General features: G+C 37.4%; 1 protein-coding gene across 1 annotated transcript in view; it reads left to right on the top strand.

Annotated features, from left to right (window-relative positions):
• Positions 1-24,286, top strand: part of Itga2 (integrin subunit alpha 2) — a 100,829-nt gene that overhangs the window by 619 nt on the left and 75,924 nt on the right. The window lies entirely within an intron of this gene.

Raw genomic sequence — 24,286 nt, 5'->3', positions numbered from 1 at the left:
CCCTGTTAGTCAGGTACCACACCTGCCCAGGACCAGGGGAATAAGGAATCCAGTACAGAACAGCAGCCAGGAGCTCCCCCAGCGCGATGCCAGTTAGGTCAGCAGAAGACTCCAAAATGCTTATTTTTCAACCCAAGAGTGTGAATAATTCCCCCATTTCTTACTTCAGAAAGCAGTGCTGGTGTTTCTTTCCATTGGAGACACAGAAAAACACCAAGTGCTTCTTAAATACTTGGCAGAGGGAATTTCTTCCTTCCCTTCTGCCTTCCTCTCATTGTTGTAACATCATCAGTGCAAAGAATGTAAACTTAGACCAGGTTTTTCCACTTTCTTATCTTGGACCCCGCAAGGCTAGAAAAACGTGGGAGAAGAAGCACCAACTTCAGTGCGGTGGGAATAGGGGCCACTCATCGCCCTGACTTCTTTTACACTAAGTAGGGAAATGAAGGCGGGGATGCTGAGCCTCTGTGAGAACATGGGGGATAATTTGTCCTGACTTTTTTCCAGAGCCTAGTATGTACCTAAATGTAAGAACTTTAGTTTACTTGAAGGGAGAAGGAATCATAATTGTATCTTATAGTTTGGAAAATTACAAAACAAACAAATGTGGTCTCTGATTTTCAAGTGTTTTCACAAAGAAGGTAAATATTTCCTTAACTATCCTTTGATGCTGACCTTCTGCCAGTCATGAACTTTATGGTGGAAGAAACTTAGTCCAACAAAGTTGTATTCCACATTGAAAATTGGTCCCTGGAACACTACACCTTCTGAACAGTAATATAAATATAAACCAGAGCTTTTCATCTCTCTTCAATTACCAGTATTAAAAGAAGCTAAGGAAACATAACATCATTTTCTAATCTTTGAAATGTCGAGGCTTGTTCTGTAAAGAGTAGTGAAAAACTTTAGAGGAATGTATTGCTGCAAGGCATAGAGTCAGGAACAGAGATTATAACCTGTGGTTAGCTAATAAGTCAAGCAGAGGTGATTTAAAATGACATCTGTTAAAATATTCTGTGTATTTATTTGTTCCCTCCCACTGCTCCAGTTATTTGAATACTCAAGGAACAAGCTTTTTCATGATTTGAGATGATTGTAATAAAGCTTTGTCATTTGTGATATAAATTAAGATTCTTAGGAAAGTAGCATTGTTTTTTGGTACTTTGGGTATCTGAGGTTAACATAAATAATTAAAATCTCTTGGCCAGACAAAATTATTATGGCATTGACCTCTAAATCAACTAGGTGATGAGCATTCTTCATCACTAAACACACCACATATGTGCAATTGTGTAATATAACCACATACCAATTTAAAATTCCACATAGGTATGTGTCTGTTCACCTTACATTGTCTCCAGTATACACACAAACTACTTTAGAAATATGTAACCTGAGAATCTCATTTTGCACTTAGATTCCAATCTGCTTCCATAAACCTGCTCACAAGTGCTTAAGAGAAAGTTGTATTATTTATTAATCATACAGATTCCCATATTTATCACTTTGGATTGTTCACAGGCAGGTTGAGGGTAGAAAAGAGACTCCAGGAGGCCAAGATAATCTGAAAACTAAATAAAGTCCTAGAGAAAAGCAACTGTAACTGAATGAGTGAAGTCACATTTTCTCCAGTGTGTTAACAGCCCATTCCTTCCACCTGGATGCTGGATCACATTTTATTATCTCTAGTAGGGTCTGAGCAGTTAGCCCTCTCTAATGTAGATCTTTAAATTCTCTCAAGAATGTAAATTCCCTTCAATCTGTAAATATTCTAATTTCTTTCATAGTAAAAAAAAAATAAGTCTTTCTCCTCCTCCTCCTCCTCCTCCTCCTCCTCCTCCTCCTCCTCCTCTTACTCCTTCTCCTACTCCTCCTCCTCCTCTTCTTCCTCTTCTTCTTCTTTTGCCTTACTGGAGATGGAACTCAGGGCCTCAAGCATATGCACACTAGGCAAGTGTACTACTACTGAATTACATCTCTAATCCTGTATTTCATTTCACTTTAAGACAGGGTCTCACTATATTACCTAGGTTGGCCTGGAATTTACAAACCTTTTCCCTCAGCCTTCTGAATAGCTGGGATTACAAGCATGCACCCCTGCACTCAGCTTCCTTTTAAGATTGAATTTCCTCCTGAAACACCCTCTACCTCTCTGACTTTGGTTCTCTTTGTTTTTTCTTCTATTTTCTTGTACATTTTCTTTGTTTCCTGCAGAGACTCATCCATGTGCCCCTTATCTGGGTAGTGTTTGCAGAGCTCCACCTAGGAACCTCTTCTTTTTTTTTTATTAGTTGCTCAAGACAATACAATGATCTTGACATATCATATATTTGATTCAAATAGGGTATGAATTTTCATTTTTCCACGTGTACAGATTGCAGGATCACATTGGTTATACATCCATGTGTATACATATAGCAATCCTAGTGTCAGTTGTATCCTGCTGCCCTCCCTATCCCCCCTCCCCTCCCCTCTCCTCTCATCACTATTCTCTACCCATTCTACTGTGACACTTATCTCTTCTTCATTGTATTGCTGCTCGCTGGGTCAGCACCATGCCCAAGACAGGATCTCCAGCCACACTCCTCTCCCAAATTCCAGATTAGTATTTCCATCAACCCCCCAAGTTTTCTGTCCACCTGTCCTGTAAACATGTCAGACTCAACATTGCCTAAATTGAATTCAGCACTTGTCCTTCAATGTTCTCCTGTGTTGTCTACTAAGGTTTAATGGTAGTACTGTCTTGCAGAGACTCCAGAAATTTGTCCCCATATTTTCAATCTCACAATCAACCTTGAGATTCTGTTGGTTCTTCCACCAATCATCTAACTTCAGCCACCAACACAGTTCTGGCCCTCTTCTTGTGATATCTGGATAACTGGAGCTTTTAAACTGACTTTCTTATTTTACTTTCTTGTACTTCCAGTTCCTTCTCATTATCACCAATGTTGTCTTTTAAAACACTTATCTGTGTCCAATTACTCCACACTTGATGACTTTCCCTCTGACATAGGGTAAAGTTCAAATTTTTTTGGCATGTCATTAAAAGTCCTTCACTGTCTGAATGCAACCTACCTACTGTCTACTCCTTCCTGCACAAAAACACACACTGGTACACACTACAAACATGTACACACACATATACTCCAAAGCCTTATACATACATCTGTATGCACCATTGTGTATTCTAACTACACCTGATTCATCCATGTTTGGTGTTAGAGAAGTATTCATGGATTGGGGCTCAAGATTCTATATTTAAAAGCCATTACTCATGTATTGCTGATACACAGTCATATTTGGAAATGACTGTCTACATATATTATCAGTGCCCTCCCCCTGCTTCCTAACAAATTAAAATTCCAGTGTTTCCTGTACCACCCTGTGAGCTGGCCACTAAAACAGGTAGATTTCAACACCAGGAGTCAATGACTACATCACTTTAAATTAATTCATTCTAAAACAGATGATGACTGTTCTCTGTTTTCATGTGCTAAAAGCCTTGAGCATATTAAAAGGAAGAAGCCTTTTAATGTAAAGAGTTGATCTTTTAATGATGGAATTTTAGATATCCAGCAAAATAAAGACAAATGTTCAGTCAGTATGTAAAAACTAAAAAAAAAAAAAAAAAAAAAAAAAAATTCAGGAGAAATATTTAAGGCCCAAAGTCACCTAATATCATGCAAATGTTATCACCAGAGCCACAAGCTTTAGTCTTAATTAACAGCCCTCTGCAAGTTAGAATATTCCTAAAAGATTCAGCACAGCACAAAAGAAGAAGAACTTTGTAAGTTTGTACCTTTGATCAAGGTGCCAGAGTCTTTGTCCTGATTCTTCCAGTTGTCATGGTGATGAGTGCTTTTCCAGGAAGAATGCACAGAAGAATCCCTCTGAAGAGAAGAGTCCTGATATCACAAGTCCTGGGACAACGAATTCTGTGTATGACAGTGATTTCTACGCCCCTTCTGATGATTCGCAGAGGCTGAACTCCATAAAACTAATATTTGATCTTATCTTTATGAAGCACCTGCTTTACCAGAAGTGGTGTGGTAGGCTCAGTGTCAAAGGAGAGAAAATCTGAAACATGGTACAGAGAGGTTCCAATCTATTTGGAAACTGATCCAAACATGGGGAAAGGAAATTGTCTCAGCCCTGAAAAAGGCCTAACCAATTTCTGTCCCCATCATCCTCCTTTGCAGCAGAATTCCATTTATCTAGCTATTACCTTCTTCTGCCCAACTAGAAGACTCAGAAGAGATAGAGGGTGATTGCCTTGAGCCAATCTGGTGGCACAACACCACTCACCATCTGATGCAGACAATCAGCTTACCATGCAATGTTGGTTAATGAGATATGGGGGCTGGAATCTGCTGTAAGACTTCTGAAGAAAATTTTTCATGTATAAGAGAGATATTGGTTAAGAAATATTGTCAGGTACAGATGTAAAAGTTCAGAGCAGCTATTTTGCAATGTTGATGTCTGCTAACTTTAAAGATAAAGACAATGTATTGTGGGTAGCCTCATGAAAAGAAGGAGAGGAAGAATCCCTGATTTGTCTTTGAACTTATAAATTATTTAAATTTAAGACCATCTTTCTCTTCAGTGTCTTTAATTTTTATATAACTTAAAAGTTATTTTAATATAACTTAAGTTACAGCATAATAAACATCATATGTTTGCATATAATTAATAGGTGATACAGAACTCAGCGTTCAGTTTAGAGGATGGAGATAGAGCATTGTGATACACTGGTATGTCAAGCCTCTGGAGTCTTGAGGGGGGTGCTCATTAGAATATAGGTCTGCTTTGAAGGATCTTGGCAATTGTGAAATCCAATGCTCCATCATTTAAAATGCCTGCAAGTGATCTTAGAGTAATCTAACTAGCAGCAGGATGCAAGTCTCCTGGTTCCTGGGTCAGACACTTAGGTTCTTAAATGGGAAACTGACACCATAAAAACAGAAGGTCCTTATACCCAGAACAGAGTACTCAGGGTGTTCACTGAGAATGAAAGATGAAAGGTAAGGAGCCACCAGGCTAGGAGACCTTTAAACATGACAAGGAGTGAGTTTTACCCTCTGGACAATGGGGAGATTTTGAAGGGCCTTGAGCAGGGGAGTGGCATGATCAGATTTGCTGCTGGGGTAAATCACTCTGGTAGCAGGGAAGAGGGCAGATGGATACAAGCCATACAGAAGGCACCAAGACTATTTAGGAAAGAACTGGTTTTATAGTGTTTAGTGAGATAAAAGATAAATGTAGAAAATTCTCAGCAGCAGTAGGGAACCAAAGTAGGGGACCAATTGGAAAGGTGTTAAGGAAGCAATATAGACAGGACTTGATGACAGGAAGCAGATGCATAAGCCTCTGGTGTAGAAATCTCAATTAACATAGTGCCATTTATGGGGCAAGAAGTGTTGGAGGAGACCAAGTAGGAGGAAAAAGATGATCAGGTTTGTCAGCACAGGTTGCGTTGAGACATCCAGGTGTATACATTTAATTGGAAGATAGTTATGTATAGAGGTGTTAGGAGTAGACAGAAGAGTGAAATGGGGACAGAGATTTAGGGATCATCCACCTCTAGAGAATAATAGAAGACATGGCATTGATGGGTCAAGTGAAGAGACTGGACCAGGTCTCTGGCCACAATCCAGGAACTATTAGAGGGTCAGGTGAGAAAAAAAGAGATGCAAAAGGAGCGGGGAAAATGAGTTAGAGAAGTAGAAAGACACAGCGGTAAGTGGGTACCACAGAAATATTTGGAGAAAGAAAATTTGGTCAACGGGGTCTTCACAGAAGTCAAACCTGGACAAGGGAAATCTCCATGAAGTGCAAAAAATAGCAACCAGAATGGAGTGAGTGGGCAAATGGAAGCAGTAAATGTAGACAGTGTGGAAAACTTTGGTGGTAAAAGGGAGAAAGGATTAACATGAGGGAAGAGATAGGAATAGCTACCTTTAGACAATTAAACAAACACACTTGGAGAGACTTGTGTCAAAATTAGTATAATGAGATTTTTTAATGTCTATTTTTATGGTGCTACGTCATATACTTGTAGTTGTTTAAAATTACATTGAGGCATCTATAAGAGGCAGAGGACCATAACATAAGAGAAACTGAGGGCAAGTGAGGCACCTTTAATGTCTATGGAAAGAATATTAACAGAGAAAGGGAGAGGGAGAAATATTGATGACCAGAAACAACAGCCCTGGCCAAAAGGAGGCCCTGACTAGAGGCAAAGGAGGTTCTAGCATATAAACTGGAGAGGTCATGTTAGATGATGAAAGAAAGCGGTGCTGATTCCAGTGTGCTAAGAGGAAATGGAAGCATAATTATGAAAAAGTAAAGAAAACTTTGGGCCACTGGTTGGACTAGGGACATGACTCAGTAGTAGAGCGCTTGCCTAGTATGCAAAAGACTCTGGGTTCCACCCCTACCCCAAAAAGAAGAGCTCTGAGAAAAGGAACCTCCCACACTCCAATGAGGTTGCTTGGAGGAGCATTCTGTATATTTTGAGGAGCGTTTTTGTTTCTTTTAGGACAGAGTTCCCACACTACTATAGGCGCAATTAATATGCTGCTTTTAGGGTGTGTGATATAGAGTGACATTCCAATTCTGATGTCAGGATTGATATCATTGCTTCAGTCAGATTTCCTTAAAAAAAAAGTTCTTTAGAGGTATAGATTTATATTCCTTTAGTTAATCTTTTAATTTCTTATTTTTATCTGCTATAATAAAACCTCCCTAAATAATCCTTTTAGTAATCAGTCTCGTATATCAGAGAGAGTTAGTGCTGTCTTTGGAGGGTTTTATGAGTAAAATAGTAAAGCCCTTTAGTCTGTGTAACTCATGGCTTTTTTAAAGCATTTTAAAGCAATGTCACTTAATCATATAAATTAGAAAAGAAATGGATGTCTACTCTTAATTTTGTTAGAGTTCAAAATGATTGTATATCAAGTTTTCTGTCCATTCTATGCCTGATGATTCTTGTATATGTAAATTACATTTACTAACTATTACAAATTTAAACAGCATATATTGTTAATGTTTCACCTCCACAGTATATTGAAACTGTTAATAATTTTCCAATATATTTCATTTCCTTTGGGTCATTTGTCTTTTCTGTTGTCCAAATAGTCAATAGAAACGGTATAATTTTGTCAGCAAAGACTTGGGGATTAATCTACATTTTGAAAGGGTGACTGCAATTCTTCCTTTTGTTGGTTTAAAGTGACTAGAGACAGTTTTTCCTACAGAAGCCATACATACTTGAGATCACTGAAAGGCTTTCTGTATAAAAATGAGGTTAATGTTTAAACAGAGCAATGGAAATAAAAGAGTGTTAGACACTGTATTGTCAGTGTTAGAGATTATTTCATCATGTTTTGAAAAGCAGGAGCAAAGCTATTGCATTGATTGGGTGCCTTGAACATTGTCAGTTGTCATTCTCCCTGATTCAATTGAAGGTGGCCTTTGTTTGTCTTTGTGCAAGCCTGATCACATTTCCATGGATACCATGTAGAAATGCAGACTGAACACAAACCAGCTCCTGGTCAGCTCACTTGGACAACTCTATTCCAAATTGTTTGTCAGTTATGTTCAGTGTCTTTAACCACATTGCTTCCTGGATGCTTCATAGAAAATGAAACTTCTTGAATTTTATCTCCCCTTCTAAGTCATATTTTGAATACTAATGCATAAACTAGATATTTTATAAAAATCCACTTAGTTTTCTATGTACTTGTTAACATTGTTCCCTGGGTGGGAAAAAAGAAAAACTTAACCCAGGAAACTGAAATATTCTTATGTGATCTTTATTTTTCTTTCAACATAAGGTAATAAATAGTCCTGATTTAAAATATATATATATAAAATGCTCAGTTGGTAGAATCCTTGCCTCTCATGCATAAGGCCCTGGGTTCAATCCCCAGCACCTCAAAATAAATAAATAAATAAATAAATAAATAGACATGGTTAAGTAATTTATGCAAATGTCATGGTAATTAAGAAATTTCTTTATTATTAAAGTGTTTACTTTTTGCCCCGCAGATACATACTGGTGTTATTATTTGTTATTTTTTCTTGTGGTTCAATGAGATTCCAGTGTGTTATGACTCAAGTGAACTCTTTTTAAGAATCCCACCCCACAATAGCATGCATCCACTTCTCTTATTCTGAAATGCTCTAGCTCCCAACTCCCATTCTGCACATCACTTAAATCTCAATTTTGTTGAGGTTCATGCACACTGGGAAGGATCCCTATCCCCTCATCCAAATTTAGGTGGATCCTTTCCTAGCAGTGGTCACATTCTATTTTGATAGCCTGGTTTTATTCCTATAGATTGCAGACACTATGAGAACAAATTCATATCTTCTTCATCCAGGCAAAGTTCCCTTGGTACTGTTGTTTTGAATGAATGATGAATGCATGAGCCATAAATGACTGCTACAGGATTAAAGGCACAACTTATGAATAAGTGCCAAACTGAAAAATTTCTAGTCTTTTCCAATCAGCATATGCAAAATCACAGTTTGCAAGTTTATCTGAATTTGCTAAAATATTCCCTTAATTGATAAATCAGTTTTCCTTTTTTTGATAGTTTGTTTGCTTTTAACACATTTCTCCTTGTCTCAAAATGTCTAACTAGCTCTACTGACTAACAATATTAATAAAAGTATTAGAATAGTAAAGACATACATTTTTTTCAATCACCCTTTCCTAATCTATTTTTTTCTTCTCATAAAACAGCACCATTACTCATCTTTGGACTGCTTCTTTCTGTCACTGAATATATTCTGTAAGATCATGTCCTCCTATTTATCACTGTATTCCCAGAGCCCAGCATACAGTAAATACTCAGAAAATCATGGGTTTTAAAAAAGAAACATAGAGAAAAATAGAATTTAGGTAAAATTTAGAAACTTTTCATTGCAAAATATAACATGTACAGAAAAATGCATCAAGAATAACTGTACAGTTTATCAGGGCTTGGATTTGATTTTTGCCTCCACTTAAAATTAATGTTTGCTTGCTGTGTTTCATATGTGTTGACAGAAGACACAAGATTCCTGGATGAGGGACCAAGATCTCTGTCTGTTTTTTTAAAATGTATTTATTTTTATTTATTTATTTTTCTGTAGTTGTAGATGGACAGCATGCCTTTATTTGTTTTGTTTATTTTTATGTGGTGACAAGGATGGAACTCAGTTCCTCACACATTCTAGGCAAGTGCTCTGCCACTGAGCTACAGCCTAGCCCCAGGACCAAGGTCTTTTTTACTCATGAGACAGCAAACAATATAAGCAGCAGCATATTTATGTTTGTCACAGAGGGACAATACAGAGGGCCCAGATGGATGTCAACATACACAGGAGATTTCATTAGTTAAATTTCAGGAAAGAAACACTGAGCTTGGTGAACTGGCTGTTTTATAGCAAGCAGTCAACAATCCTTCTCTTTTTCTCACAGGGAGACATTACCTCATCCCTCAAAGAGGCTTAAACAGAACCCTGAGAAGTTGCATGGCAGAGTGCCAGGAGGCTGGGGATGTAGCTCAGTGGCGAAGCCCTTATCTGACATGCAGGAGACCCTGGGTTCAAATCCAAGTATGCCCCCCCCCCAAAAAAAAAGAAGAAGAAGAAGGAAAAAAAGAAAGAAAGAAAGAAAGAGAAAAAAGAAAACAAATAAAAAGAAAGGGGGTGGGAACAGTGGTCTGTCTTGCATCTTCTACATACTCACATACTCAGCAGAAGTGTGAGTATGTGACATAGCCACAAGTATCTTCCACCACAGCTTACAAGTTGTTATTTTTAAAAATTTGTATAACCACAACTCAGGAAAAAAAAATGACAGGACCCCAGATGTCCTCTACCTAATTTTTCCCATGAACAAATCATTCTCTCCTTACTTTTTTGACAATCATTTATTTGCTATTTTTTTCACTTGTACTAGGTATGTATACATTTTTTTTAACTCTGGTTGCTCCATTTTGTTAGGTTTTAAAGACACACACATACAGAGTACATATTCTTCTGTGTCTGACTTTTGTTAACATTGTGTTGGTGGGATTAATCTGTTGTGTGTACATGTAGCACTTTTGTTTTTGCTACTTCGCAGTATTCTATTGTATGACTTTATTGCAATTTATTTATCCATTCATTCTAATTGGTGGATATTTGAGTAGTTTTCATTATAATCTATTATAAGTAGTCTTGCTCTGAGTGTTTTTGTAACCATCTTTGGTAAACGTGAGGACACATTTCAACTGGGATATATCTAGGAGTTCAATTGCTAGGCCATAGGGAATACAAATATTCTTCCTTCGTAAATTCTGACAATTTTCCAAATTCTTGTATTAAATTAGTGCTATCAGTAGTGTATGGGCAGTCCTGTTGCTCCAGTTTACCTCTATCTTAGGTGATGTAGGAGTTTTAAAATTTAGCCATTTGGTTCTTTTTTTTTTTTTTTTTGTGTGTGTGTGTATGTGTGTGTGTGTGTGTGTGTGTGTGTGTGTGTGTGAGAGAGAGAGAGAGAGAGAGAGAGAGAGAGAGAGAGAATCTCATGATAATTATAATCAGCATTTTTTGAATGCTATTGTAGTTTAGAATATTTTCATGTTTATTAGGCATCCAGATTTCCTTTTCTGTGGAATATTTAATATAGCCAGACACAAATGAATACAAGAGTTCAATGGGGTTCCTGCCTCTGTTGATTTGCAGTGGTAGTTCTTTCCATATTCTGAATATGAGCCAGTTGTGCATGTTACAAGCACTTCTTCTTATTAGGAACAATACAATCTTTCAATAATGCATGTTGATAAAGTTTTTAACATTAATGTATTCAAATGTATCAAGTTTTTGTTTTAAGTATTATGTTCAAGGAATAGTTATCTAACTTGAGGCCATAAAGATTTCCTCCTGTATCACCAAAAACATACTTACATTGTATTTTAGTTAGACTTGTGTTTTCTTGCAACTGATTTTTAAGAATGAAATGAGGTAAGAGTCAAAGATCTTCTTATGTTCTATATAGAAAGATAATTAATGCAATTTATAAAGAAAAAAATAGTTCATTCTGCCATGCTATCTTGATCATAAATCAAGTGTCATATATGCTTTCATCTGTTTCTAGTCTCTCTGGTGTGTTCCACTATCAGTCTTTCTTAATTACAGTAGATTCCTTAGGTTTGTAATAAACTCTAAGAACTTCTCCACTTTTCCCCTTTAAAAGTGTCTTATCCTTTGCATTTTAATATAAATTTTGGGATAAGCTTGTTAACATTCATGACTTTTAAAATATCAAAATGTTTAAAAATATTAATTTCATCAACTCTATAAATTAATGTTGGGGGAATTTACATACTTAGAATATTAAGTATTTCTATCCATGAATCTGATAATCTTTCCATTTCTTTAATTTCGTTCAGTGATAATTTGTAGTTTTCTGTGCAGACAACTAAACTAGCATCTTTATAGATTTATTTCTAGGAATGTAATACCTTTTGAAGTTACTATAAACAATGGATCTAAACTTTTCTAAATAAAATTTAATTGCTGGTACTTTGAAATGCAAGTTTCATTATTTTATATATAGCAGACTTGCTAATCTTATTTCTTCTAATATTTTTTAATCTTCTTGGATTTTCCATATACTTTATCATATCATCTATAAATTAGCAGAGCATTATTTCTTCTTTCCCCAACTTTTTACCTTTTATTTTCATTTTCTTGCTGCACTGAACCACCAAAGATACCAGTACTGTGTAGAATACTGAATTAAAAAGGTGAAAGGTGCAGAGGTGCATGTCTGTTATCCCAGCGGCTCAAGAGGCTCGGGCAGGAGGATTGTGAGTTCAAAGCCAGCCTCAGCAACTCATCAAGGTCCTTAGCAACTCAGGGATACCCTTTCTCTAAATGAAATACAAAAAAAGGTTGAGGGCATGAGAACCAAAAAGCAAAAGACAATAGTAGGCATCCTTATCATGCTTAGAATCTTTAGTACAAAATATGGTGTTTGTGGTGGGCTATCGCCATCTATCCTAGCTGGCTACCTGTGCTGTGTTCACAAATCTGACTATACCAATAACTTAAGAAAACAGCAAAGAAAGCATGCGAACACACAGAAGTACCTTTTCAAAATATCTTTTCAAAATCTGGGATAGCTCTCCCACCTTGGAGGTCTGTGGAAAGACAGAGAGAGCTACTGAAATTCTTTATTCTTATATAGGGGACACACAAGGGGAGGTTCCATGGAACATTCTATCCCAAAAAGGGCAAAGGGGTAGGATTATAAAGAAACAGGTAAGTGTAACTCAACCCCATGGGGTAACACCTATTTCTGGAGCCATGCCTCATTATCTGAAGGGAAGTAAAGCCCAAGTTACTGTTGGGTGCAATGATTATTCAGTATCTCTTGCTCAGGACTTAAGGGCATGTATTTGCAGAGTGGCTCCTGACGTGTGCTGTTCATGGATACATTTTTATCACATAGTTTTACTTTTTTGTTTGTTTCCCAGGAGAATTTCTTAAAGTGATAATGGAACATTGACTTTTATAAATATTTCCTGCATTTATTGATGATCATATAAATTTTCTCCTGTAATCTATTAATATGGTTCGTTACATTGATTTTCAGATGTGACTGCAACATTGTATTCATGTGACACACGCAGCTTCATCAACAGCTTTTGATAGGTTGCTGGATTTTGACTAGAATTCTTATATTCACCTTTATGGTGAATTAGCCTGTAATTATCTTTTCTGTAGTCTGCTATTTGTGTTACTTTTCACATATGTTGCCTCTCTACCCTGGTGCCTGCTCATCTTTGCTGAACATTAGATTAGAAAAAAAATTATTTGAGAAAATAATTTGAAGCATTGGATGATCTCTCTCTAAGGAAAATGCTTTCTTTTCCTTCTATTGAAGCAACCTTCTAGAAATGCTAGTAATTCTTCTTTTCCTTCTATTGAAGCAACCTTCTAGAAATGCTAGTAATTCTCCTATCAGTTTCCCACAGTTTCAGGGCTGGACATTTCATAGGCTGTCTGATCATCGCCCTCAAGGACTGGTTTACTTCTAGTTCACTTGTCATCTGAGGGACTGTGGTTTGTGTATGGACTTTAATCATGAAGAAGTTTATCAGGTATCCCCTTTCAGTTAGGTCTTGGGTTTCAGTTTTTCATTTCTGTTTTGAGGATTGGAAAATTCCTTTCTCCCCACCCCTCACCAAGGCAAAAAGTGATACAACAGCCTGAGTCTCTTCTTTGAATTTCTTTCTTCTCCTGTTGTAGGAAGAGTGCTTAAATGTGAGAGAATTGATTCAAATAGCTAACCCCTTTATTACCAAAAGAGAAAATCCAGAGTAGCATTTTAAGGGTCTCCTGTTAAAAAGCAAATATTGATTTTTAATTTTCCAAATTCCTTATATACTATCTATTGATGTGACATGTTAACTGAACTGATGCAAGAGTAGACTTTTTTTTTTTTTTTTTTTTTTAAGCCATGAGAATTTAACCCAAGGGCACTTAACCCTGAATGAAATCCCCAGCCCTTGTTGTTTTTGTCATTTTGAGGCAGGGTCTCATTAAGTTGCTGAGGGCCTCGCTAATTTGCTAAGGCCAACCTTGAATTTGCTGCCCTCCTATCTCAGCCTCCCTCCTGAGCCACGGGAATTACAGGTGGGCACCACTGTACCCAGCTAAAATAATGCTCGTATTGATCAGTATTGTAAAATTTCAATTTTACAGTAGAAAATGTTTTTACTTAACAAAATTTAACTCACATTTAATTTTGTAAATCTATATATTTGCTTATATTAATTATTCTCTTTTCTTTAACTGTAAAGTGTCTATTGAAGTGATAAATTTGATTAATAATTTCAATTTATAGAAGTTATTCTTTATAAAGCTATTTTTTCCATGTTGATAGAGAAATGATACATACTAACATTTATCTGAACAAAATATATTTCCTTATTTTGATATTTAGACGTATGAATGTGAATTTTTCTTAGAGATATTCACGATTTGCATGCAAAGGTATACTTTGCTTTTCTCACTTAATATGCCATATATAATTTTTTCCATTTGGGTTTCACATTCATAACTTTACATTGATACATCCTGCTGTGTTGCTGTTAACTATTGTCCCATTGTTAGATATTTGGGCTGTTTCCTGTGGGATATCCCCCCACCAACTGTAAATATTGTGGCTATAAAAAATCATTGTACAAGAAGATTTTTTTCTTTTTCCTTTTGGATGTTTTCCAGAAGGGTACTATTATTGTGTCAAGGATTATGTGTATTTTTTTTAGTTCTTATAGCATATAGAACAGTGTAAACAGCATAGCCCTCTGTAATGTGAGAATTTACTCATTTCACCAGTATTACATTTTCATTTACTTGCTGCAGTTAGATGGATGTATATTTATTTATTTATTTTTTATTCATGCATCATTTATTTTTTGAATAATAATATTAAAATGCTTATCTTTTGAAAAGTATTTATAGATGAGCATCAAGAATGTAGGCTTAAGATCCTAGAATTTAAGTCTAGAGGAAACCTCAAGAGATCATCTCGTTCTGTGTTCCTCCTCATTATTTATAATAACTGGCTTGTGAGATGACTGAAGCCCAGGCTGTCAACCTGCTGTCTGTCATTTTGGGAAGCCCTTTGGATCACCCTCTAAAAATCTTGCAGACTTCCCTCTTTCTCCTTTCTGTTATATGCTAAATACGTTCCATTTCCATTTGAGGAATGACAGTCTTTGCACTTCCTTGTGTTAGAACCCCATAGGGGGAAAGGGAAAACATTCTATTCCTCAGAGCCCTTGATTTTGAATAACTGAATCTGTACCTGGCTCTGGTTAGATGGCCAGATGAGTGCAGCAAATCATCCCAAAGCTTGGTGGCTTCATGATGACTTGTCGTTTATTATCTCTCATAGTTGTTTGGGCTGGGACCTTAAGAATGGTTTGGCCAGGTCCTTCTAGCTCTAGGGCTCCTGAGAGGTGTCCTCAGAGGGTAGACAGATTTCCTCTATTCATGTGGGATCCTCCAGTCTCTCAGCCATGGTGCCGTCAGAGAAGGCTGACGTCTTGTGTGGTGACTCGGGTCAAGTGTTACAAAGAGAAAAGGAAAAAAAACTGCTTGGCCTTACCTAAACTTGACTCAGAGATCACACAATTGCAGATGTCCCACCTAGATTCCAGGGAAGATTCTGCCTGTTGACTAAAGGATATAAAAATATTCCCAGACATTTTTTTAAACCACTACAGGAAATTGAACAATTTAATAGTCCTTACAGGACTACCCACGGGTTAGCCTAGGATTTAAACATTGACATTATTGACATCGGAGGCTTGACCATTTCTTCTGGGGCCAGTTAGAGGGGTCTAGTCTGTACATTGTAGGATATTGTACAGCATCCCTGGCCTTTACCCTCTAGATGTCAGCACCCCAATGTGACAACCAAAACATACATCCGGACATGAGCAAAATGAACAAAATTCCTCTCAGTTGAAACAATGACACAAAGCAAACACATATTAAGCACATTTAATGTTCATGGCAACATAGAATTCAGCTCTGAAGAGTAAGTTAAATGCCATCATTTTTCTAGTTCACTTTAAATAAATCACAAGCAAATTATTCCCTACCTTGTGGGGTCACTAGAAGTATCAATGGAACTATGAAAAGTATTTTTCAGATTGTAAAAGCATTCATAATGTTATTTTTTAAAAAATCCACATACTGGATGTTCATCAATTTTTATCATCATTCATTTATTTAAGGAACTTTTTAAGATGGAGTGCCTGTAAGATGACACTGAGTGTCAGCACTGGAGAATGATAGGATCTAAGGCACCCCTGCAGGAGTTCACCTTTCCATTTCTAACAACACCTGTAAAGGGGAACAGTAGCACCTACATCTTTGTCTTATTTTTTTTCTTCTCAGTACAGAAGATTGAGCCCAGGGGTGCACGACTTCTGAGCTACATCCCCAACCCTTTTTATTTTTCATTTTGAGACAGGGTCTCACCATGTCCAGACTGGCCTTGAACTTGTGATCCATTGACCTCAACCTTTTGAGTCACTGGGATTACAAATGGATTCCACAGTGACTGGCTCCTGTATCTTAATTGAATGTGAAGATGGATACTTAAAGCAAAGACTTTTTAAAGAAAATTGCGTTTTTTCACTACTACATTCAAAAATAGTTCTAGGAATCATTTTGTGCTTTTGCTTTTTTTCACTTTCTAAAAGTGCTTACAGCTGTAAATCAAACATTTGAGAGCTTAACCCTGTATGTGGTTTGTGACCCTTTTCAAAGAGTCTATAGTTTCTAAGTTTAGATGCTTTTTTTTTTTTTTTTTTTTTGTGAAGGGAAGTGCTTTCTACCTGCATTATTGTCCCCTCGGCCAGAGACAATGCTATTGAAAATGAGACTTCCTGTGGTTATCTATGTGTTCAAATGATCTTATGTGACCTATGACCATTTCCGTTACCATACATATCCTGGGTAATGATTAGCTGCACTGTAGAGTTGGGAGTTTGTTTGCTCAGTTCCAGAATCAGAGTCTGAATAATCCCATTTCCTGTTAGGCTTCCTGGAGGGTCCATGGACTGATAATATTTTCTTGGCTTTTATGGTGTGCCTTTTGTGTGCCTCAGCAAAAGCAGCAATGCTGTCCTCCTATTCAATACACAGCAGTCATCAGAAATGTAAACAGAATCTATTCAGGATATGCTTTCTATACTAGCAGTGGAAGTAGGATCTCTAATTGGCAAGCCTTATTAAACTTCTCAAGAAGTGTTTTATCCTCTGTAGCACATAATTATATTAAGGGCAAAAACAGTCTGTTGTTATTTACTGAGTGCCTGTCATTTTTTATGCACCTGGTTGAGAATGTCATATGCATTACCTGATATAATGAGGAGGGAACCACACACATATCTGTTTTGAAGATAAGAAAGCAATGACTTATATAGAATGAGAAACTTGCCCAAGGTCAAATCTCAGAGACCAAGCTCTTAGACATTACATTGTACTGTTGCCCTTGCTTGATAAGTAGATTTTTTGGTTAAAAAAAAAAAATGCTGTATTTCCATCTCCTGTATACTTCCACCCCCATCATCCCCCTATATAGTCAGTTTTCTTTTTAGGGTTCTCCTAGAGCTAGATAAAAGAAGTTTAATGTCTTCTAAAATTCTAAATAGAAAATAAGCTGTAAGTATATTTACATGTATATGTGTGCATCATGTACATATAAATGTGCAGAATATATTTATTTATATTATATATGTATTTATATTTTATACTTTTACATATATAGTGTACATTTATTAGCACATGTATTGAGCCATCTGTCTTTCTTTGTATCTGCACAGTATTCTACATTCAAACATCTTTCCTTTGTACCAGCCCAGAACTATATATATATATATATATGTAAATCATACATATATATCTTACTGTATAGTGGAACTGTGAAATAATTAATTTCCCTACTTGTTCAGTAATTACTACTGAATTGTGAAGCATTGTGCCTGATGCTATTCTGAGTACTGAGCATTGTGGCTGTGTTAGTCAGATTTCCTTCACTGTGACAAAATACTGGAGAAAATTAAGTTAAAGAAGGAAAAATTTATTTTGGCTCATACTTTTCAAAGTCACTTGGCTGTTGTTTCTGGGTTTCTGGTGAGGTAGAACATCACTGAAGGGAGCATATGCATGATGGAGCACAGCTGCTCACCTCATAGCAGCCAGGAAGCAGAAAATGTGGAGGGGGAGGGGCCAGGAACAAAACATGGCCTTCAAGGGCATGCCCCCACGACCTACTTCCTCTAACTAGGTCCCAGCTCCTGAAGTTCTTGCTGCCTTTCAATATCCCATTGTATGGATCCATTAATGGATTAATCCATTCATGAGGTCAGAGCTCTCATAAACTGATCACTTCCCAAGGACCTTCCTCTCAACACTGCTGCAATGGGGACCAAGACTCCAAGAAATGACCTTTTGGGGGACATTTGAGATCCAAACTACAAAAGTGGCCGTTAACAGAACAGACACAGTTCCTACTCTTAGAGACAAATACATACTTACCATGAAAGAAGTGAAGCTTAAGTTTCAGGGACCTCACTGCGCAGGTCCTCGATACACAGTCCAATACTTTTATCAAATTTGCAAAAGCTATGATCGTTGTTTATTTTTCACCCTAATATATTTCAACAAAAAAGACATCCATAGTAAACTAATTGTTCAATTTAGTCAATGCCAGATTTCTGGATTAATCTCTGTAGAAGAAAACTTGAGGTGCCTTGAATACTATAGCTCCTATATAAAACTGGGAAATGATCCTTAATATTGTCTTGACATTGAAAATATGGAGGTGTGAAAATGAAAGGAATAATTTCTTAACTGAAATTAACCATTTTAAAATTTAATTTATCATGCTAGAAAAAAAATGCATTGTCTTATTCTTTTAAGAGAATATAATGTTATAAAATTGTGGTCATGTGAAGGGGATCAAAAGCTGTAAGAAAGAAGGATACAGAAGAAGCGTTCTAGGCAATTAGTGAAATATGGGATTTTTAAATTTGTCAGCTTTTGAAAATGAGTAATTTGCAAAACATTGCTTTTCTCACTTTAAGTAGTTAATTTTATACCTGAATTTACTAAGCTATTTAATTTTTAAAAAATTTTACATAAGAAGTCTTTCTTCTTCAAACTTCAGAAGCTTCCATCCCTACAATACTTGGGGCCCCCCTATAGATTTTAATGGGAAGGCTGTCAATAAAAAACAAATGTATGACTTAAGGTAGTGATGGGTGCTCTATTAAGAAAATAAACATAGTAAAGGGGACAGAGAATGATAGGGTTGAGGGGGAGAGATATTTTTATGCAGGGTTCTATTGCAGAATGAAGAATTATAATGTACGAGGTGATGCAAAATGATATTTATTATCTTAGTTTCTGAAGGTCAAGAGTCTTGACCTGGCTTCACTGGGGTCCACTAGTTCAGAGTTTCTTGCAAGGCTGCCATGATCATGTTGGTGAGTGCAGGGTCTCATCGATTGCTAGACTGGGAGGGGGCTCCCTTTTCTGCTTACTCAGATGGTTGGTAGAATTACTTTCTTCCAGGCTGTTTGAGGCCCTCCCTTCCTTGCTTTCTCTCAACTGGAAGCTGCTCTGTTTCCTTGCCCTGTGGGCCTCTCCTCTTCATCCAGCCCAGTAAGGAGTAAGGAAGAGCATACAGTGGCAAGATGGATGCTGCAATCTTATGTGACATCCCTGATATTTGTTTCTATTTTTTGAATCTTAAAAATCTATCAGATAATATTGGGTCCTGCCTTCTCCCAAGAGGAAGATGTTACACAAAAACGTAATTATCTGGAAATGTGAATCACTAGGGGGTGCCCTGCAGTATGCCTACCCCAGGTCAGGGGAGGAGGCATCTCTAACAGGTTAACTTATGAGAGGAGTTGGAACGCAGTGAAAATGAATATTCATATCTCTGGGAAAAATTCAAGGGAATCAGGTACAAAGGGCCTGAAGTCAGTGTGTGTTGGAGGAGGAGCCATAACTGTAGCTGAGTGAACCAAAAGGTAGAGTCAGACTGGTGAAGGAAAGGTGATCATGCAACTATGGAGGCAAATCTTATACCTGAGAGCAGCAGAGTAACAATTCCAGGTAGGACACTACTGTAAGAGATGAAGTGGAAAGTATCAAGGGAGTTGGAAGAAAGGTGTGAGCAGGCCCAGATGGGCCACAGGTTTGTGCAGAAATGGCTTGCAAACAGAGATACAGCAGAAGAAATACTAATGCTAATCACACCTATTTCTTCCATGCGTTGCCTGAAGACAAATAAAACATAGCTTGTTAATTATCAAGTTGGACAACAGGAACTGACTTGCTAACTGTGCAAAAGTGGCATTTTGAGAAAGAGAGAGAGGAAGAGTTTTCTTCTTTTACATAGAAGGAATTTAGGATGAAGTGGAAAAATAGAAAGTGAATCCAAGAGATGGCATTGCTCGTCATTTTTCTGGTAACTCTTGGGCCAACATTCTTTCTCCTGTATTTCACTGTCTCTTTCTCAGCCACAGAGAGCCAATGGGTCTGCCAAAAAGCAGCTCACCCTCCACCCTCTTTATGTAGGAAAAAAAAGAATCTATTGAGTTGTTAGGAGGTTCTAAGTCATGGTAAATGGATGTAAGAAACAAATACAGAGGGCTTTTTGAGACATTTATTGCCTTCAAGATCGAATTATTGAAATGTGAAATGGCCTTGAAATGACCTAACTATGTGCCACAGTAATCTCTGACTGAATGCATTCTGGCTCCCTTCTTTTTCCACACAAAATATGAACCTTAAGTTAAACAACTAGAACTTGTACATACCTCTCCTTGTATTTATATAAGTGCATGTATGTATTGACAGAATTATCTTTTGAAAGCTGGATTATTATTTTTTTAAAGAGAGAGAGAGAGAGAGAGAGAGAGAGAGAGAGAGAGAGAATTTTTTTAATATTTATTTTTTAGTTATTGGCGGACACAAAATCTTTGTTTGTATGTGGTGCTGAGGATCGAACCCCGGGCCGCACGCATGCCAGGCGAGCACGCTACCACTTGAGCCACATCCCCAGCCCTGAAAGCTGGATTATTAAATTGAAATTCTGGTAAATCTGATTTCCCTCCATATTGGCTGTCTAGGGTTGCCATAAAAAAACGTGACAGACTAGGTGCCTTAGCCAACAGAAATTTGTTTTTACTTTGGTGGAAGTCTGCAGTCCAAGAGCAAGGTGCTTTGGAGATTAGTTCCTAGTGGAGGCTCTCTTGCTGGCACGTAGATGGCCACATTTCCTCTGTGTCCTCCCAAGGCCTTTCCTCGGAGCCTGTGCTGAGATTGAGGTATCTCTGGAGTCCTCTTATAAGGAAACTGGCTGTTTTGGATTAGTTAGGGCTTCACTTTTATGACCTCATTCAACCTTAATTACTTTCTTGTAGCCTCTGTCTCCAAATAGAGCCATTTTGGAGGGTAGAGCTTCAGTATATGAATTTTGAGAGGAATAACTCAATTAATAACATTGCCTTAGACAAAAAAAATATTTATTTAAGAGTTTATGTCCAACTGTGAAAGTGATGCTTACATTTCTTTGATATAAACATAGAGTAATTGTCAATTAATTACACATTCATGCTGAGGTTGTGCTCAGTGGTAGAATGCTTGACTCACATGTGTGAAGCATGGGTTCAATCTCAGCACCACATATAAATAAATTAATAAAATAAATGTCCATCAACAACTAAAAATATTTTTTTAAATTATACATTTATTCACTAAAAATATTGTTTGCAAATAATGAAGCAGTATATTATTACAGTCTGTCTCTTTGCCTCTTAAAACCAAGGTAAGATTTCATTCAAATTCTTGTATCCCTGTAAGAAAATATAATGCATTCCCAAGATTTTTCTGAACACCCAGGAAGTATATATTTTCATTGTTATTTGACTCCAGCTTCCTGACTGTGGGTATTTGTTTTATACTCTGTTAAGTCTGATATTTGCTCTTACCCTGTGTGCAAGCTCACCCTTTAGCCTGTTACTGTTTTATAGATGTTGAGAGATGCCACAAGATTTATAAGTCAGAGAAGAACTTTTTCACTCACAGCCCAGCAAGCATCATGAGCCTACTTATGCTGGGTCCCTTTGCCCCACTGTAATCTCATAGTCATTGCATAAGGAGGCACAGATGGACCTGTGCACATACAAGGTTGCACTGTAGGAAAGATACGGTGAGCTTGGTGAATCTGCTATGTTATTGCAAGGGTCAGCCAGCCTGCTCTCTGTCTTGGGGGAGATACTGACTAATCAATCCCTCAGTGTTGCTCACTATAAACCCAACCCTAAGAAAGGGCACAGATAGAGAGAAATCAGGGTTTTACGTTCTCAACATAGCTATAGTATTGGGTTGAATGGTGACCTTGTCAAAAAATGTCACCACCATAGTTCCTAAAATTTATGATCATATTTGGAGAGAGGTCTTTGTAGAATGCCTTGAGGAGACTATTAACAGAAACTTGAGTGAGTGTTCCAGCTGTTTCTATTGAGGATTTGGAAGAAAAAACAAAAAAGTGCTACTCGAAACTGGAGGAAATGTAATTCTCATTGTATAGTGGCAGAAATTTGGGTGTCATTATTTCCTATAGTTGTATGGAAAGCACACAACTCTCAAGCAATAGACTTGGATATTTAGTTGAGCAGATTTCCAAACAAAATGTTGAAGGTATAAACTTCTTTTTCTTTACAAAATGTAGCAAAATGTGATAGAAAAGTGGCAACCTGAAGAAGGATCAGTTAAACCAAAGGAACCAGTCTATCATCAGCCTTGATGATCTGGAAAATTTTCAACCTATTCAGATGGAACAAAGAATGGTTGCATCCTTCCAAACTTTGCATGTTGAAATCTCTGGTGTGATAATATTTGGAGGTGAAGACTTTAGGAATTGGTCTCTTTATAAGAAGGTAGAGGGCTAGCTAGCTCTCTTTTGCCTTGGGAGGATACAACTAGAAACTGGTCATCTTTAAACTCAAAGAGGACTCTCACCAGAATCCGACCACATTAGAACCCGAACTCAGAGTTCCAGCCTTCAGAATTTTGAGAAATAACTTTATGTTGCTTGTATGCCACGTAGTCTGTGGTACTTTGTTATAGTAGCCCAAACTAAAACAATATCAGGAGATTCACTGTTAGGAAAGCATGCCTAAAAAGGCCCATGGTGTGGGTGAACAAGCTTTTGCTGAACAGATTGGGTATGTGATTCATGAATTCTCTCAACCATCTCAGCACAGGCCAGGAATAGAGATGAGGTTATTCAGGAAAGATTTATGGAAAACTCCTTTGTACAGTGGCACAGGTCTCCATGACATATATTGGAGACCTACAAGATTCTAAGAATGTTGCCTCAGGAGAAACACTACACATTAAACTAAGGGAGTTACAGCTGCTTTGGACCCAGAGGACAGAGCCATGAACAACAGAGATTTCTCCTCAGAAAGTTAAAGAGAAAATTCTAATGGAATTTTATGTCCTAGGTGTCAAACTTCTTTGAGACTGGAGACTTCTTTTTTCCTTCCAATTCCTGCCTTTTACATTAAAATTCTCTAAGATGTGCCTGCCACACTATTCCATTTTGGAAGTAGGTAACTTGTTCTTCAGGTTTTCAAAACCACAAATAGAGAGGAATTTTGCCCCAGGACAGATCACCTGAAATCTCATTCATATCTAAGTTCAGAACTTTTAAATTAATAATATTTAGATGAGTTCTGAGGCTCAGTCAGACTTGGTTCTGGAATGGGTGTGTGTGTGTGTGTGTGTATGTATATATATATATATTTGTTGTAGATAGACACAATACCTTTATTTTATTTTATTTATTTTTACACAGTGCTGAGGATCAAACCCAGTGCCTCATACATGTGAGGCAAGTGCTCTGCCTCCCAGCCCTGGGTTGATATTCTTAAAGAAGTGAGGATGATATATTTTGCATGTAACATGGATGTGAATTTGGTTTAGGGGAGGGTGGTCAGCAGAGTGTAGTGGGCTTATTGGTGGTTTCTTAAAAGATATATCCACATCATAATCACTAGAACTAGTGAGTGTTACCTTATTTGGAGAGAGAGTCTTTGCCTATGTGATTAAGTGAAGGTTCTTGAGATGAGAACATGCTGGGTGGCCTGGGTAGCCAACAGAATGTGTCCTGACAAGAGTGAGTCAGAGAGACATTTGACACACAAATAGAGAAGGGGATGATGTGACCACAAGGCACAGAGTATTACAGACATGAGGTTAAGGAACACTCATTGTCCCCAGAAGCAAGAAGAGGCAAGAAATAGATTGTCCCCTGGAGTCTCCAGAGAGAGCATGGCCTTGAGAAAACTTTGCAGATTTTTTGATATCCAGAAATGTGAGAGAATAAATTTTTGTTTGAGCCATTTACTTTGTGGTAATTTGCTGGAGTAGCCACAGGAAACAACCATGTTCATTAAAATGTGTACAGGGCAAAAGACCCATGGAGGTCTCTCCTGACGCTAAGCCTCCTGTAGTTCATTCTTACTGACTGAGAGCTGGCATGTTCAACTTCCCCACAAAATCCTGCATACCAGGCCTTTGTGGATGTGGATAGGAGAGAAAGGGGGCAAGTCAATTTTACCAATGCAAACTCCAGTGTGAGGCAGCCTGTTTCTATGAATTTTCAACCACACTCTGTGCTGCTGACCCTCATTTATTT

This window comes from Ictidomys tridecemlineatus, chromosome 1, assembly GCF_052094955.1.
Source record: "Ictidomys tridecemlineatus isolate mIctTri1 chromosome 1, mIctTri1.hap1, whole genome shotgun sequence".
In the NCBI taxonomy this organism is placed as follows: domain Eukaryota; kingdom Metazoa; phylum Chordata; class Mammalia; order Rodentia; family Sciuridae; genus Ictidomys; species Ictidomys tridecemlineatus.
This window is presented reverse-complemented; position numbering and strand designations above follow the sequence as displayed.